General features: G+C 42.8%; 1 protein-coding gene and 1 long non-coding RNA gene across 3 annotated transcripts in view; one reads left to right on the forward strand and one right to left on the reverse strand.

The window, feature by feature from the left end:
• RSPO3 (R-spondin 3) overlaps positions 1–16,063 on the forward strand; it is a 150,308-nt gene that overhangs the window by 122,764 nt on the left and 11,481 nt on the right. The window lies entirely within an intron of this gene.
• LOC137503871 (uncharacterized) overlaps positions 1–16,063 on the reverse strand; it is a 66,956-nt gene that overhangs the window by 2,206 nt on the left and 48,687 nt on the right. For both annotated transcript variants that reach the window (XR_011019358.1, XR_011019359.1), the window contains exon 6: positions 4,604–4,748. This is a non-coding gene — a long non-coding RNA (uncharacterized lncRNA). The remainder of the gene's footprint in view (positions 1–4,603; positions 4,749–16,063) is intronic.

Raw genomic sequence — 16,063 nt, forward strand, 5'->3', positions numbered from 1 at the left:
AAATTGACATTAGGGTATACCAATAACTGTATAATTAACAAATCTATTAACAAACAAATTTTACTAGACATTGGGGAAGCACATATAAATAGAGTGGTAGTCAATCATGATTAAAGGATACCTATTTTCAAATAATATTTTTAGTTATTTAAGTATTTATATAGCACTGACATATTACGCAGCGCTGTACAGAGTATATTGTCTTGTCACTAAGTGTCCCTCAGAGGGGCTCACAATCTAATCCCTTCCATAGTCATATGTCTATGTATGTATCGCGTAGTGCATGTATCATAATAGTCTATGGCCAATTTTAGGGAGAAGCCAGTTAACTTATCTGTATGTTTTTGGGATGGGGAGGAAACCGTAGTGCCCAGAGGAAACCCACAGACACAGGGAGAGCATACAGACTCCTTGCAGATGTTGACCTTGCTGGTATATGAACCGGGGACTCAGCGCTGCAAGGCGAGGGCGCTAACCATTACACCACCATGCTGTTCGAATAGAATAGAATATTAGCATTTTTGCTCATCACTGATACTCATCTAAGAAAGAGGAAGGCTCTGAGTCCCTTAGAGCCCTCTCAGTCCTCTCTGCATACCCAATATCTCAGGTCTCTGAGTAATTTCAAAGACGAGCGGCACCATACTGCGCAAATTCTCAGACTCACTCGTGTGCAGTATGGAGCCACTCATTTTCAGAAGGACTCAGAGACCTCAGTACTTCTGAAGCCTTCTGAGAAGACCCGAAGATGCAGCTGGCTGGAAATTTGAATGGAGGACTGCTGAGCAACTAGGATACCAAGAGAGGACCAGGAATGCTCTATAAAATCCAGTATCTTCCCTCTTCTTAGGTGAACATGTAACATATTTGTTTTTATGTGGCTGCAGGTATCCGTTAAAGAGGAGCTGTCAGCCATACTATCTCATAAAAAAACACATATATAAGTAGATAAATACTCGCTCTAATTACATAACATATGTATTGCACTGTCCAGGTTTTGATTTTAGTGATTTTTCAACAGTAAAAAAAGAGAAAATCCTTCTTAGCATTTCCCATTTTAAGTTTGGCTATTTTGAAGCCAATTCTGATGTAATTTCCTTCCTTACTCACCTCTGCCTGATTGTGTATGCATTGCCAGCCCTCCACTATAGAAAGTGCATTGTCTCAGCATGAGAAATATTGGCCAATCAGAGGAACAGAGGTGTGGGAGGGAAAGAGGCTTAAGCCAATCAGGCTGCATTACTTAAGTCTCAGGGGAAATTAGAGAAGCAAAAAAGGACAACCTAGCATGCCCAGCAAATTCCTTTTTGCGCACCAAATTTTGTGTGTACCAAATGAGAATCAGGTACACTGGGGAATGATCACTTATCAACAAGTAATAGTGATTGTAACTTTTGGATTGCCTGGTTAGCATCCTTATCACTTGTTTACCAGATAAAAATAAAGAATTGATTTTTGATTTTATGCCTGATAGTTACAATTTAAGTGCCAACTGACCATGTCTGTAGGGGCAGAATAAAGTAGAATAGTCAGCACATGTTTAGGTGTTAGATTTAGGTTCCCTCCCTCTAGTCAAGGGGAAAAAAAGATGAAGAAGATGGCAAAGGGTATGCTGATGAAGTGAGCTTAGTTTGCACTATAAGCAGTAGGCACTTGGGACTCCATATGCAACCTATCATATTAGAAGTATACTTTCATTTTGATTGCAGTGCACCTTCTGTAATGCAAAAAGAAAAAAAGTTCTAGATTTTAGAAGAAAATTCTAATTTGAGAAGCAAAATTTTGATTGCCATTTCAACATTCCATGATCATCTCTAGTCAGTGTAAGGTTTAAAGCAGCAGGGTCAGCTATACTATGCTAGGAAAAACAAAACACATATAGTAGATTGAGATAAGATTTATTACTACACAAACATTTCTGAGTAAATTTGAATGCTTGCAATGCAGGGTGAGATTTCTGGCAGCATAATAAACACAGTGGTGAATGGAATTTGATTTTGTGGCTGACAATCCCCCTTTTTATAAAAAAATAATACTGCTTGTCTGCTGGTGTAACAAAAAATTTCCAGTCTAGATCTTAAGAATAATTTTGGTATTACTATAAATATATTGTGCTGGAGGGTAAATCTATGATTCCTATAGTAAAAAGGCTGTCTTTTTTATTAATGCATGTTATCAGTATTTTGGAGTACAGGTGATCAACATGTCGGAATTAGAATCTACATGGCATCCCCCATCCCACAGACGAGCTGTTAATTCCTGATCTACTCCCCTGTCAGAGAAATAGATCGTTCTATTGGAGCATATGTGTGGTTTGGCCGGGTGGGAGAGCAGCAGTTACATGCAATGTTTGTGAAATTTCTAGGCAGGAGGATTTGACAAGTATGCACTTGGCTTACATTCACTGTGTTTGGTGTTCAAAAATATGCTGAGGAAAAATTCCCAAAACCATGCATCAAGATTAGAGTAAATGTTACTTTAGCTGGAGATAATGTAACATAATACCAAGAGGCTTAAAATATTAAGTGTTAAATTCCCTTCTCATCCACCCACTCATACTCATCACAGACACAATCTGAAGGAACATAGCAATCAGCACACTATCACATTTAATGATGTGCTCGATGATAATATTAAATTAATCCACTTTATTCAGCGATATTTTTTTCCTGTCGATAAAGAGATCCAGCTCTGTTGTGGAAAGGGCTTATCTCTTAAAGGGAACCTAAACTGAGAAGGATATGGATTTTTCTTTTAAATAATACCAGTTGCCTGACTCTCCTGCTGATCTTGTGTCTCTAATATTTTTAGCCACAGCCCCTCAACAACAGATCAGGTGCTCTGACTGAAGTCAGACTGGATTAGCTGTATGCTTGTTCAGGGGCTGTGGCTGAACGTATTAGAGACACAGGATCAGCAGGAGAGTCAGGCAACTGGTATTGTTTAAAAGGAAAAATCCATATCCTTTTCAGTTTAGGTTCCCTTTAAGAGTATTTTGTAAGTGAATTTGCAATGTGCAGTGATTCTTATTGTGATAAGTATTGAGTGATGTTTCTTTGTTATTTTATATTTGAAACAGATGCTGCGAGTTCAGTCCAGTACATTACTCCATCCATACTTTTAGGGCTTTTTGTATAAGGTGGTCATACAGTATGATCCAGACCAGCATGTGATCCAGGTCATTTGACCCATTTGGTATGTCTTTCATACGGAAAGTGACTAGGAAATAGCAATCATTTTACTGCTTTGCACCATTGTTATTGCATTTTGCCGCTGCTACTAATTTTTTATAAAGCTAGATGGTCGTCGATCTCTGGCTGCTCTCACCTGTGCCTCACTGACAAAAATTGAAAGCCTTTCCCAAATCAATCAAAACAGATTTACTTAAGACCACATTTTTAAAAGTTGGTTTCAACAGGACTATTTAAAAATGTTTTTATTGAGCTGGAAAAAAGGAAGTTCCTCCCCCTCCCCCTCAAAACACACAATAAATATTCTCCTCCGTATGCAGAGTTTTCAGTGGAGCATTTATATTCACCTTCCCCCATTTTCCTGCTAGTAACACCTCAAGAGGAGTCTCCAGCATGCCTCTTTAGCTCTCTTTTGATGATGATGTTGATTATGATGGGGGCCGATCAGCCCAGATTAAAGACAAGTAGGGTAGAGCTATGGACAGGCACTGGTACAAGGAACATATCACTACCACACACTCAACTGCCAACTCTGCATGGGTGTTGGGGCTGGGCCTGAACTGAGGCACATCCAGTAGGCAAATAGCAAATCCCCCAAATAATAACCAAGCAACATGTCCTCAAAATAACAAAATTAGGTAGTAATTTCTTCTAAAGTTGTCCATGACAGTACCCAGCAGCAGATGCACTCCATGATAGCTCCCTGGAACAGACATCCCTCCGCAGAGAGACAGCTCCCTATGACAGACAATGCACCATGATGGCCCCCCAGTAACAGACTGTGCACCATTACAGACCCCAATAACAAACAGCACATCATGACAGCCCCTTGGTAACAGACAGCACCCCATGGCAGACACCAGTGACAGACAGCACCCCATTCCATGCCCTAGTAACAGACAGTCCCCCATGACAGATCCCAGGTGACACCCTCTGCTACATACTGTATCCTCCCACCCACTCTCACTGGCTGGTGTAGAGTTATGGCACTTATGTGTCCCAACACTCATCAACTACTCAACCATCTGCCTACACCTTCAGAGATTGGATAATGGGAGAGGTAGGGATGAGGAAGCCAACAGACAGGGGGGGGGAGATGAACACTACCTGCTTTCCAGCTGAGTTGTTCTGAAAAACAATATAAACAGTTAAAGTACATGCACAAACAAATATTGTTTACTGCAGGGACTGGGACTTTAGTTCTGTAAAGAGTAAGACGCTTAATGTTCTGTTGCTTTTGAGGGGGGAGGAGGGATGCCGGCATGGTGCATGATGGAGGGCTTCTAGAGTGAGGGTTAAAGGGAACTAAGTACCAGGAAACATTTTCTTTAAAACAAACCTCCCCCTTATTATAGGTTCATAATGGAGTGTGCCCTTGGGGGGCGAGGTTTGGGGTGAGCCTTACTACTTACCTACAGAGTGCTACTGCTTTGGCCCCTGGCCCATATGTGAAGCGTCATCTTTTCCATGGATCAACTGTATCTGATGAATTTTGAGCTTCTCAGCAGTCTTTCTCACGTGAAGTTTATTTAAAATAAATTCCTGGTGTTCAGTTGCCTTTAAGAAAGAAAACAAAGCACTTAGCAAAGAAGATCTCCAAATCCAAATCTCTTGGTGATGCATTGGAGTGGCTGACTGTACCCACACTAGATTCTACTGAGTTGAGTACATTCTAGCATATGTACCTGCCTTTGCCTTCCTACTGATTATATCTTAAAGGGTAATCAGTAAAACTGTACAATTCAGAAACCTCATAAGTGAGTATCTTGAAAAGGTCAGAATATATGGTTACCTCCCCCCCCCACACACACAAACACAAGCTTACATGTCCAGGACCCGCCAATTCGCTGAATGCTCTGCTCTTTCATGGAGAAAGTGAGCGCAGCTGCTCAGTCTCCCTGCAGCTTGCCTCTCTCCCAGTCTCCCAGCGGCTGACACCCCCATATACGGAGGACATCTGCACTTCCCCATGCATGGTGGACATCTGTGCTCCCCACTGCATGCCGGCATCTGCACTACCGCCCCCCCCCCGCCCCCACGCACGGTGGACATCTGTGCTCTACCACGCACTGAGGATGCTTCCCCTATGCACGGTGGACATCTGTGCTTCCCCCATGCACGTTGGACATCTGGGCGGGGGGGCATCTGCACTCCCCCCTCTGCACGGCGGGCATCTGTGCTTTCCCCCTCGCTCGGTGGACATCTGCACTGGAGGAAAAGGTCCATAAGGCGCCCCTGCACTATAGACACACCAGATTTGCATTTTCCACTTTTTGCCCTCTGACCTAGGTGCGTCTTGTAGTCCGAAGCATCTTATAGTCCAAATAAAAAAATACGGTAATCATTCTAAGTATTCCTAGCAATTTGCTATTGGGTTGTAAACAGCATAAACATTTGAATACATTTATTTAGGTCTGTGAGCCAATTTCTACTGGAATATTTCTGGAAACATGCATTGCCCAATAATACGTATAGTTAAATGTAAGTTCCCTTGTCCTTTTCAAGAAATCATGGCATGTTCATTGCATTGCACTGCAAGTAAATAAATTACTGTAAGCAATATTAACAAACAGCTAGAAGAATACTATTTGATGTGCCCTTTTCTGTCATTTGTTAGCCAAAAAATATTCTATGTGCGTCACTCATCTGCTTGTTTGAATACAACTCTATGTCTGCATTTATCGTTAAGGAACTACAAACATCATTTTACTTTAAAAATAAAAATGTTTAGCTTGTAAAATCAACAGGAAAATTAGTCCCTAATCTCACAGTTTATTCGTGGCGGAAATAAATGAGTTCTGGTATATTTCCGGTTACTTTATCAAATATGACAGGATAAACAGAGCTCAGTAGTGTCAAACATTCATAAGTGTAGGAGTTTTTTCCTTCTTTTCTTTTTTTTAAAGGTAACCACTACATGCTTCTAATAGAAATGTCTATATCACACTTCAACTGGATACACAAACAAATGAGAAAAGTCAGTGTTTTGTGCACATTATAGGTATGGTTCAGAGCAAAAGGACATGTTAATCAGTGAAATAAATAAACACGTTAAACCACTAGTAAGACACTAGCCTTCCAAGTGCTAATCAGGGTCAGAATAACTTATGATGAACAGACAGCAGATTGTGGTAGAACAGCCGAGGGGCGTGCGTTTTATGTGCTAAGGACACTAGACTGGTTAATGACCTTACTGTGTGATCGTTCCCTAGGCCTCCTAGGCTCCAAAATTAACTCAAAGCTAATTACCGTTTCCTGTTGTTTATACGTTGAATATACTACAAGGTCAACAGTGGGTGTTTAAGAACCCATTATGGTGATGTGCTATTTTTATACCCTTGATAATGGCTTACATTCCATATTTTTTATGTAAGCTATATTAGGAAGTCTTTATTAATAAAGCACAAACTGTAAAACTGTAACATAACCAATTAGACTGCAAATTGTATTATTAGCACAGTGGCACAGTGGATAACACTATTTCCAAGGGGTTTATATGTATGTTCTCCCTGTGTCTGCTTAGACACTCAGGTTTCCACCCACATCCCCAAAACATGCAAATAAGTTATTTTACTTTTGCTAAAAATTGGCCCTAGACTGCGAAAGACAAACGACCATGGTAGGGACACTAGACTATGACTATGGTAGGGATTAGATTGTGAACTTCTTTGAGGGACTGTTAGCGACAAGACTACATACTCTGCAAACCACTATGGAAGATGTCAGCGCTATATAAATACTATATAATTATAATAATTAGTAATATAGACCCATTGGTTTTACTTTATAATTTTTACATGAAAAAGTTTGCATACCTCATGCTGGGCACAACAGTATACTCGATTGTATCTGGATTGCTCAGGAGCAGTCATTTGAATTTTATCAACTGGACCTACAGAGCTGGTGTTACATTTGGCCACTATAAAGCATTGATCAGAGATGTGCAGATCGGCTCTGTTGTTCCTGTATGAAACTCTAAATTAACCATTTTAGGGGAAGTTACTGCTTAGTAAGTCAGGAAAGCCATGGTGAAGACAATCAGACTGAGAAAGTGGACCTTAATTAGAACATTAATAGGAACTTCCAAATCATTGCTATTCAGCAGTGTCATTTTAGGTGTTAAAATTACCATCCGTCCCATCTATCTCTTTCTTAATGGAACTAGCGTGTGACAAAGGACTTTGCTGTCTGGGGGGCACCAGGTCACGACCCCTAGGATTGCTCACTGGTGATGTAATGAACAGGAAGAAGCAAGCCCTGCAGTGTACAAGAGGCTGGACAGGGCTGACAAGCTGGCTGACAGTGCTCACTGGACAGACAGTGCTGTTACTTCAACGCCTCCCCACCATGCACATAGGTAGTTTGACATGCTGCATATTCGCTTCCCGGATTACGGGAGGTGAGCAGATGGCGTCCCTGCCACTCTGAAGGACTTTCAGAGATGGTGCCCTGAGAACGCTGTAGGATCCAAAGAGTGTTGCAGGAACGCTGGGATGGTGAGTGTGGCAAATGGTCTATGAAGGTGGTATGTCCAGGAAATGGTTCAACATCCTATTCACTAATGTTGCTATTCATTTACACATAGCAGTAGCAGTAGAGTATTGTACCGTGTTAGCCACCAGTAAACGCAAGAATTTTTTTAATCAGGATGATACCATTTATTGGCTATTTAAAAGAATAAGAACGAGTTAGTCAATAAATGGTATCATCCTGATTCAAAACTTCTTTCAGGAGTAGTCACTTCTTATCAATGGACAATACAAAAGTACCAGTCTCTCATTAAAAACACAGGCACTAGTTACACATATTTGCAAATACATAATAAGCCATGGAGGCTGCATCATGGTTTCTGTGGGTTCCATGTTGTAGTCAAGTGTCCTGTTTTGGGATGGCAATGCTTAGGAGAACTCATGGAAAAGCATGTGATCAGTTTGATTAGCGGATAGATTTGTAAGGCTTTGATTTGCTGTGATCACATCCTGGTTTAACGCAAGATCATGACCAGCAAATCAGAGCCTTACAAATCTATCAGCTGATCAAACTGATCACATGCTGCTTTATGAGTTCTCCTAAGCATGCCATTGCCATCCCAAGTCCTGAAGCAAGATATGTATTTCAATAATGTCTCATGGTTATTACAGTATTTGGCAATTATATCTATTGCATGTCTAATGTTCTTAATAATAATAAGTAATATGTACTATTGCAGAACTACTCGGAGACACCCGTAAAGTCCCTAAAGTTTGGCAATAATTGCCTTTCTCTGGGCATTATTCCGATCACAGGTTTATGCTCATAAATCTGCTGCTTGTTTCTGTCCACCAACATCTGCCAAGCCAACAAGACCAGTTCCCCAGTTAGAAAATTGTGGAAGTGAATTTTACGATGCCCATGCTTATCTTTATTATTATAACTGTTTACCATATTATAAAGTGCTTACTTCTTTAAGACAATTAAATGTTTCAGCAGAGCTGCAGTCTATGACTCAACAAGTTTTACAATGTGAGGAGGTGAACAGCTTTGTCAAGCTGAACTTTTAGCACCAAGATGAGATACAGACATGGCAAGTTATTTCATACTGTATACAAAGATAACTTGCATTATCAGACTGGAATGTGAAGCACTCTATATACTGTAGTAGTAGGTTGTAAAGAATCTAACTGATGCTTGGACAGACATATGGGCCCATATGCAATTCATGCAATTCACTTTTTCTCCTAAGTGTTCTCCTAGGTGATACATTTTCATTTTCTCTTTAAATAACTTTTCAGCATTTTGCTGTTAAAAAAGTACTATCAAAATGATTTTGTGTATTTTCTTGCTTGCTGGGGTTTTAAATGGCATTTTATTGACAAGATGTCAAAATAACAACTTGGAGAAAACTAAGGAGAAAGAGTGAATTGCATATGGGCCACAGCATTTAAGCATCAGGAAAACGTAAACGGATTCTGTGTCTTTAACCACTTGAGGACCGCCCCCAGCCGATGGGCGGCGGCAAAGTCCGGGCCCAAACGACCGCAATACGCCCATCGGCGGGGGCGGCTGCGTGGGTGGCTATGCGGCGATCGCGTCATTCGTGACGCGATCAGCCGCCGGGGACTGGCTCCGCCCACCGCTCGTAGTAACCCGCCGGCCGTTCGGAAGCGCCGGCGGGTTACTAGCACCCGGATCGCCGAATGGAAATAGTATAATAGGCTTTGTAATGTATACAAAGCCTATTATACTGGCTGCCTCCTGCCCTGGTGGTCCCAGTGTCCGAGGGACCACCAGGGCAGGCTGCAGCCACCCTAGTCTGCACCCAAGCACACTGATTTCCCCCCCCCCTGCCCCCTGATCGCCCACAGCACCCCTCAGACCCCCCCCTGCCCACCCCCCAGACCACTGTTTGCACCCAGTCACCCCCCTAATCACCCATCAATCACTCCCTGTCACTATCTGTCAACGCTATTTTTTTTTTATCCCCCCCCCCTGCCCACTGCCCCCTCCTGATCACCCCCCCACCCCTCAGATTCTCCCCAGACCCCCCCCCAGACCCCTCCCCCCGTGTACTGTATGCATCTATCCCCCCTGATCACCTGTCAATCACCTGTCAATCACCCGTCAATCACCCGTCAATCACCAGTCAATCACCCCCTGTCTCTGCTACCCATCAATCAGCCCCTAACCTGCCCCTTGCGGGCAATCTGATCACCCACCCACACCAATAGATCGCCCGCAGATCCGACATCAGATCACCTCCCAAATCCATTGTTTACATCTATTCTCTCCTCTAAACACCCACTAATTACCCATCAATCACCTATCAATCACCCCCTATCACCACCTGTCACTGTTACCCATCAGATTAGACCCTAATCTACCCCTTGCGGGCACCCAATCACCCGCCCACACGCTCAGATTGCCCTCAGACCCCCCTTTATCAATTCGCCAGTGCAATATTTACATCTGTTATTCCCTGTAATAACCCACTGATCACCTGTCAATCACCTATCAATCACCCCCTGTCACTGCCACCCATCAATCACCCCCTGTCACTGCCACCCATCAATCAGCCCCTAACCTGCCCCTTGCGGGCAATCTGATCACCCACCCACACCAATAGATCGCCCGCAGATCCGACATCAGATCACCTCCCAAATCCATTGTTTACATCTATTCTCTCCTCTAAACACCCACTAATTACCCATCAATCACCTATCAATCACCACCTGTCACTGTTACCCATCAGATTAGACCCTAATCTACCCCTTGCGGGCACCCAATCACCCGCCCACACGCTCAGATTGCCCTCAGACCCCCCTTTATCAATTCGCCAGTGCAATATTTACATTTGTTTTTCCCTGTAATAACCCACTGATCTCCTGTCAATCACCTATCAATCACCCCCTGTCACTGCCACCCATCAATCACCCCCTGTCACTGCCACCCATCAATCAGCCCCTAACCTGCCCCTTGCGGGCAATCTGATCACCCACCCACACCAATAGATCGCCCGCAGATCCGACATCAGATCACCTCCCAAATCCATTGTTTACATCTATTCTCTCCTCTAAACACCCACTAATTACCCATCAATCACCTATCAATCACCACCTGTCACTGTTAACCATCAGATTAGACCCTAATCTACCCCTTGCGGGCACCCAATCACCCGCCCACACGCTCAGATTGCCCTCAGACCCCCCTTTATCAATTCGCCAGTGCAATATTTACATCTGTTATTCCCTGTAATAACCCACTGATCTCCTGTCAATCACCTATCAATCACCCCCTGTCACTGCCACCCATCAATCACCCCCTGTCACTGCCACCCATCAATCAGCCCCTAACCTGCCCCTTGCGGGCAATCTGATCACCCACCCACACCAATAGATCGCCCGCAGATCCGACATCAGATCACCTCCCAAATCCATTGTTTACATCTATTCTCTCCTCTAAACACCCACTAATTACCCATCAATCACCTATCAATTACCCCCTATTACCACCTGTCACTGTTACCCATCAGATTAGACCCTAATCTACCCCTTGCGGGCACCCAATCACCCGCCCACACGCTCAGATTGCCCTCAGACCCCCCTTTATCAATTCGCCAGTGCAATATTTACATCTGTTATTCCCTGTAATAACCCACTGATCACCTGTCAATCACCTATCAATCACCCCCTGTCACTGCCACCCATCAATCACCCCCTGTCACTGCCACCCATCAATCAGCCCCTAACCTGCCCCTTGCGGGCAATCTGATCACCCACCCACACCAATAGATCGCCCGCAGATCCGACATCAGATCACCTCCCAAGTGCAGTGTTTACATCTCTTCTCTCCTCTAAACACCCACTAATTACCCATCAATCACCCCCTATCACCACCTGTCACGGTTACCCATCAGATTAGACCCTAATCTGCCCCTTGCGGGCACCCAATCACCCGCCCACACCTCAGAACGTCCTCAGACCCCAGCCCTGATCACCTCGCTAGTGCATTGCTTGCATCTATTTCCCCCCTCTAATCACACCTTGAGACACCCATCAATCACCTCCTGTCACCCCCTAGCACACCTACCCATCAGATCAGGCCCTAATTTGCCCCGTGTGGGCTCCTGATCACTCGGCCAAACCCTCAGGTCCCCCTCAGACCCCCTTCCGATCACCTCCCCAGTGCATTGATTGCATCTATTTTCCCCTCTAACCGCCCCCTGAGACACCCATCAATCACCTCCTGTCACCCCCTAGCACTCCTATCCATCAGATCAGGCCCAAAACATCCTGTCATCTAAGAGGCCACCCTGCTTATGACCGGTTCCACAAAATTTGCCCCCTCATAGACCACCTGTCATCAAAATTTGCAGATGCTTATACCCCTGATCAGTCATTTTGAGAAATTTGGTTTCCAGACTACTCACAGTTTTGGGCCCGTAAAATGCCAGGGCAGTATAGGAACCCCACAAGTGACCCCATTTTAAAAAGAAGACACCCCAAGGTATTCTGTTAGGTGTATGATGAGTTCATAGAAGATTTTATTTTTTGTCACAAGTTAGCGGAAATTGATATGTATTGTTTTTTTTTTCACAAAGTGTCATTTTCCGCTAACTTGTGACAAAAAAAAAATCTTCTATGAACTCACCATACTCCTAACAGAATACCTTGGGGTGTCTTCTTTCTAAAATGGGGTCACTTGTGGGGTTCCTATACTGCCCTGGCATTTAAGGGGCCCTAAACCGTGAGCAGTAGTCTAGAATCCAAAGGCCTCAAAATGACCTGTGAATAGGACGTTAGGCCCCTTAGCGCACCTAGGTTGCAAAAAAGTGTCACACATGTGGTATCGCCGTACTCAGAAGAAGTAGTATATTGTGTTTTGGGGTGTATTTTTACACATACCCATGCTGGGTGGGAGAAATCTCTCTGTAAAAGGACAATTGTGTGTAAAAAAAAATCAAACAATTGTCATTTACAGAGATATATCTCCCACCCAGCATGGGTATGTGTAAAAATACACCCCAAAACACATTATACTACTTCTCCTGAGTACGGCGGTACCACATGTGTGGCACTTTTTTGCACCCTAAGTGCGCTAAGAGGCCCAAAGTCCAATGAGTACCTTTAGGATTTCACAGGTCATTTTGCGACATTTGGTTTCAAGACTACTCCTCACGGTTTAGGGCCCCTAAAATGCCAGGGCAGTATAGGAACCCCACAAATGACCCCATTTTAGAAAGAAGACACCCCAAGGTATTCCGTTAGGAGTATGGTGAGTTCATAGAAGATTTTATTTTTTGTCATAAGTTAGCGGAAAATGACACTTTGTGAAAAAAAACAATTAAAATCAATTTCCGCTAACTTGTGACAAAAAAAAAAATCTTCTATGAACTCACCATCCTCCTAACGGAATACCTTGGGGTGTCTTCTTTCTAAAATGGGGTAATTTGTGGGGTTCCTATACTGTCCTGGCATTTTAAGGGCCCTAAACCGCGAGGAGTAGTCTTGAAACGAAATTTCTCAAAATGACCTGTGAAATCCTAAAGGTACTCATTGAACTTTGGGCCCCTTAGCGCAGTTAGGGTGCAAAAAAGTGCCACACATGTGGTATCGCCGTACTCAGGAGAAGTAGTATAATGTGTTTTGGGGTGTATTTTTCCACATACCCATGCTGAGTGGCAGAAATATCTCTATAAATAGACAATTGTGTGTAAAAAAAATAAAACAATTGTCATTTATGGAGATATTTCTCCCACCCAGCATGGGTATGTGTAAAAATACACCCCAAAACACATTATACTACTTCTCCTGAGTACGGCAATACCACATGTGTGGCACTTTTTTGCAGCCTAACTGCGCTAAGGGGCCAAAAGTCCAATGAGCATCTTTAGGCTTTACAGGGGTGCTTACAATTAGGCACCCCCCAAAATGCCAGGACAGTGAACACACCCCACAAATGACCCCATTTTGGAAAGTAGACACTTCAAGGTATTCAGAGAGGAGCATAGTGAGTCCGTGGCAGATTTCATTTTTTTTTGTTGCAAGTTAGAAGAAATGGAAACTTTTTTTTTTTCTTTTTTTTGTCAGAAAGTGTCATTTTCCGCTAACTTGTGACAAAAAATAAAATCTTCTATGAACTCACCATGCCTCTCACTGAATACTTTGGGATGTCTTCTTTCCAAAATGGGGTCATTTGGGGGGTATTTGTACTATCCTGGAATTTTAGCCCCTCATGAAACCTGACAGGTGCGCAGAAAAGTCAGAGATGCTTGAAAATGGGAAAATTCACTTTTGGCACCATAGTTTGTAAACGCTATAACTTTTACCCAAACCAATAAATATACACTGAATGGGTTTTTTTTTATAAAAAACATGTTTGTCCACATTTTTCGCGCTGCATGTATACAGAAATTTTACTTTATTTGAAAAATGTCAGCACAGAAAGTTAAAAAAAATCATTTTTTTGCCAAAATTCATGTCTTTTTTGATGAATATAATAAAAAGTAAAACTCGCAGGAGCAATCAAATAGCATCAAAAGAAAGCTGTATTAGTGACAAGAAAAGGAGGTAAAATTCATTTAGGTGGTAGGTTGTATGACCGAGCATTAAACCGTGAAAGCTGCAGTGGTCTGAATGGAGAAAAAGGCTCTGGTCCTTAAGGGGCGAAAAGACTGTGGTCCTGAAGTGGTTAAAGGATGTAAAGGATGTTATATCATCACTGTTATTGCTATTACGATTCTTATTAGTGCTGTTGTAATCATTATTATTCTTTAAAGGACCACTGTAGTGACATATAATACAAAGCAGTAGATTATTCAGGATACCCACTTTCACTGTAATTTATTTGTAATTTATATGTTTCCTATAGCTATATATTGCTGTATATTGGTTTGTAGTCCTGCCCTTCCAGTGAGGCATAGCCTAGGCTGTTTAGCTATGCAGATTTCTCCTCCTAGAGCATTCTGGGACACCAGGCATTATTTTCACTGGATTCAGAATTCTCAGAAACAAACATTCCACAGAGCTGCAACTGACAGGACTAAAGAGGTCACCACTTGATACATTTCAGGGAGAGAACACAAAAATTACAAGGAGGCAAACACTGACTAAATCATTTAAAGAGACTCCGTAACAAAAATTGCATCCTGTTTTTTATCATCCTACAAGTTCCAAAAGCTATTCTAATGTGTTCTGGCTTACTGCAGCACTTTGTACTATCACAGTCTCTGTAATAAATCAACTTATCTATCTCTTGTCAGACTTGTCAGCCTGTGTCTGGAAGGCTGCCAAGTTCTTCGGTGTTGTGGTTCTGCTATGAACTCCGCCTTCCAGGCCCCTCTATGCACACTGCCTGTGTGTTATTTAGATTAGAGCAGCTTCTCTCTTCTCTCTTATCTTTTACAAGCTGGATAAATAGTCCTCTGAGCTGGCTGGGCTTTCACATAGTGAGGAATTACAGACAAGGGCAAAGCTGTTTGCAGGAAGAAAAGAGCAGCCTGAAACTTCAGTGCATGAGAGATGCAGGGGGAAAGAAACACACAAATGATCTCTTGAGATTCAAAAGGAAGGCTGTATACAGCCTGCTTGTGTATGGATGTATTTTCTATGTGTGGACATACTGTACATCAACCTACTTCCTGTTTTGGTGGCCATTTTGTTTGTTTATAAAAAAACTTTTTAAAACAGTTTTTAACCACTTTTAATGCGGCGGGGAGCGGCGAAATTGTGACAGAGGGGAATAGGAGATGTCCCCTAACGCACTGGTATGTTTACTTTTGTGTGATTTTAACAATACAGATTCTCTTTAAGAATGAATATTGTAAAAAAAAAAAAAAAAAAAGCAATTTTATTCAATATATTATTTTTACTACAGCATTTTCAGCAGTTAGCTGCTGCCCACTCCGATGTACATGGAGGGGACTGGCACAACCCCTTAGCCTCCCAAGCACTTTCAACTACCTATAATGGCCTAGGTGATTTAACAGTTGAGAGGCCAGTGGTGAAAAACAAAGCAGTCAATTTGAGAGCATAGCACACATGGTAACTTGGACGCCGCCATAGCCGGCTATGTAAATTGCACTATGGTGTTGCAGAGTGGACAATTTGGTCATTAGCCTTTGGCTATAATACAACCAAACTTCTGCTATTTTTGGAGGGGAGCTAGTGGCAGCTCACAGAGTTTAGGTACAATGTACCCAAACTTCAAACTGCGGCAGAGATAGTGGAGGTGCTTTAAAATATTGGTGTGAGGAAACGCGGAAAAGCCGCCGTGTGTACTCAGAACGGGGCGGCTGATTCCGCGTCCAACGCGGCGGTTTGCACGCATAGGCCTACATCCAGTAAGATGGCCGAATGCGGAGGAACCGCCGCATGCCGTGATATCAGTGCAGCAGA

The sequence above is a fragment of the Hyperolius riggenbachi genome, chromosome 4 (genome assembly GCF_040937935.1).
Source record: "Hyperolius riggenbachi isolate aHypRig1 chromosome 4, aHypRig1.pri, whole genome shotgun sequence".
In the NCBI taxonomy this organism is placed as follows: domain Eukaryota; kingdom Metazoa; phylum Chordata; class Amphibia; order Anura; family Hyperoliidae; genus Hyperolius; species Hyperolius riggenbachi.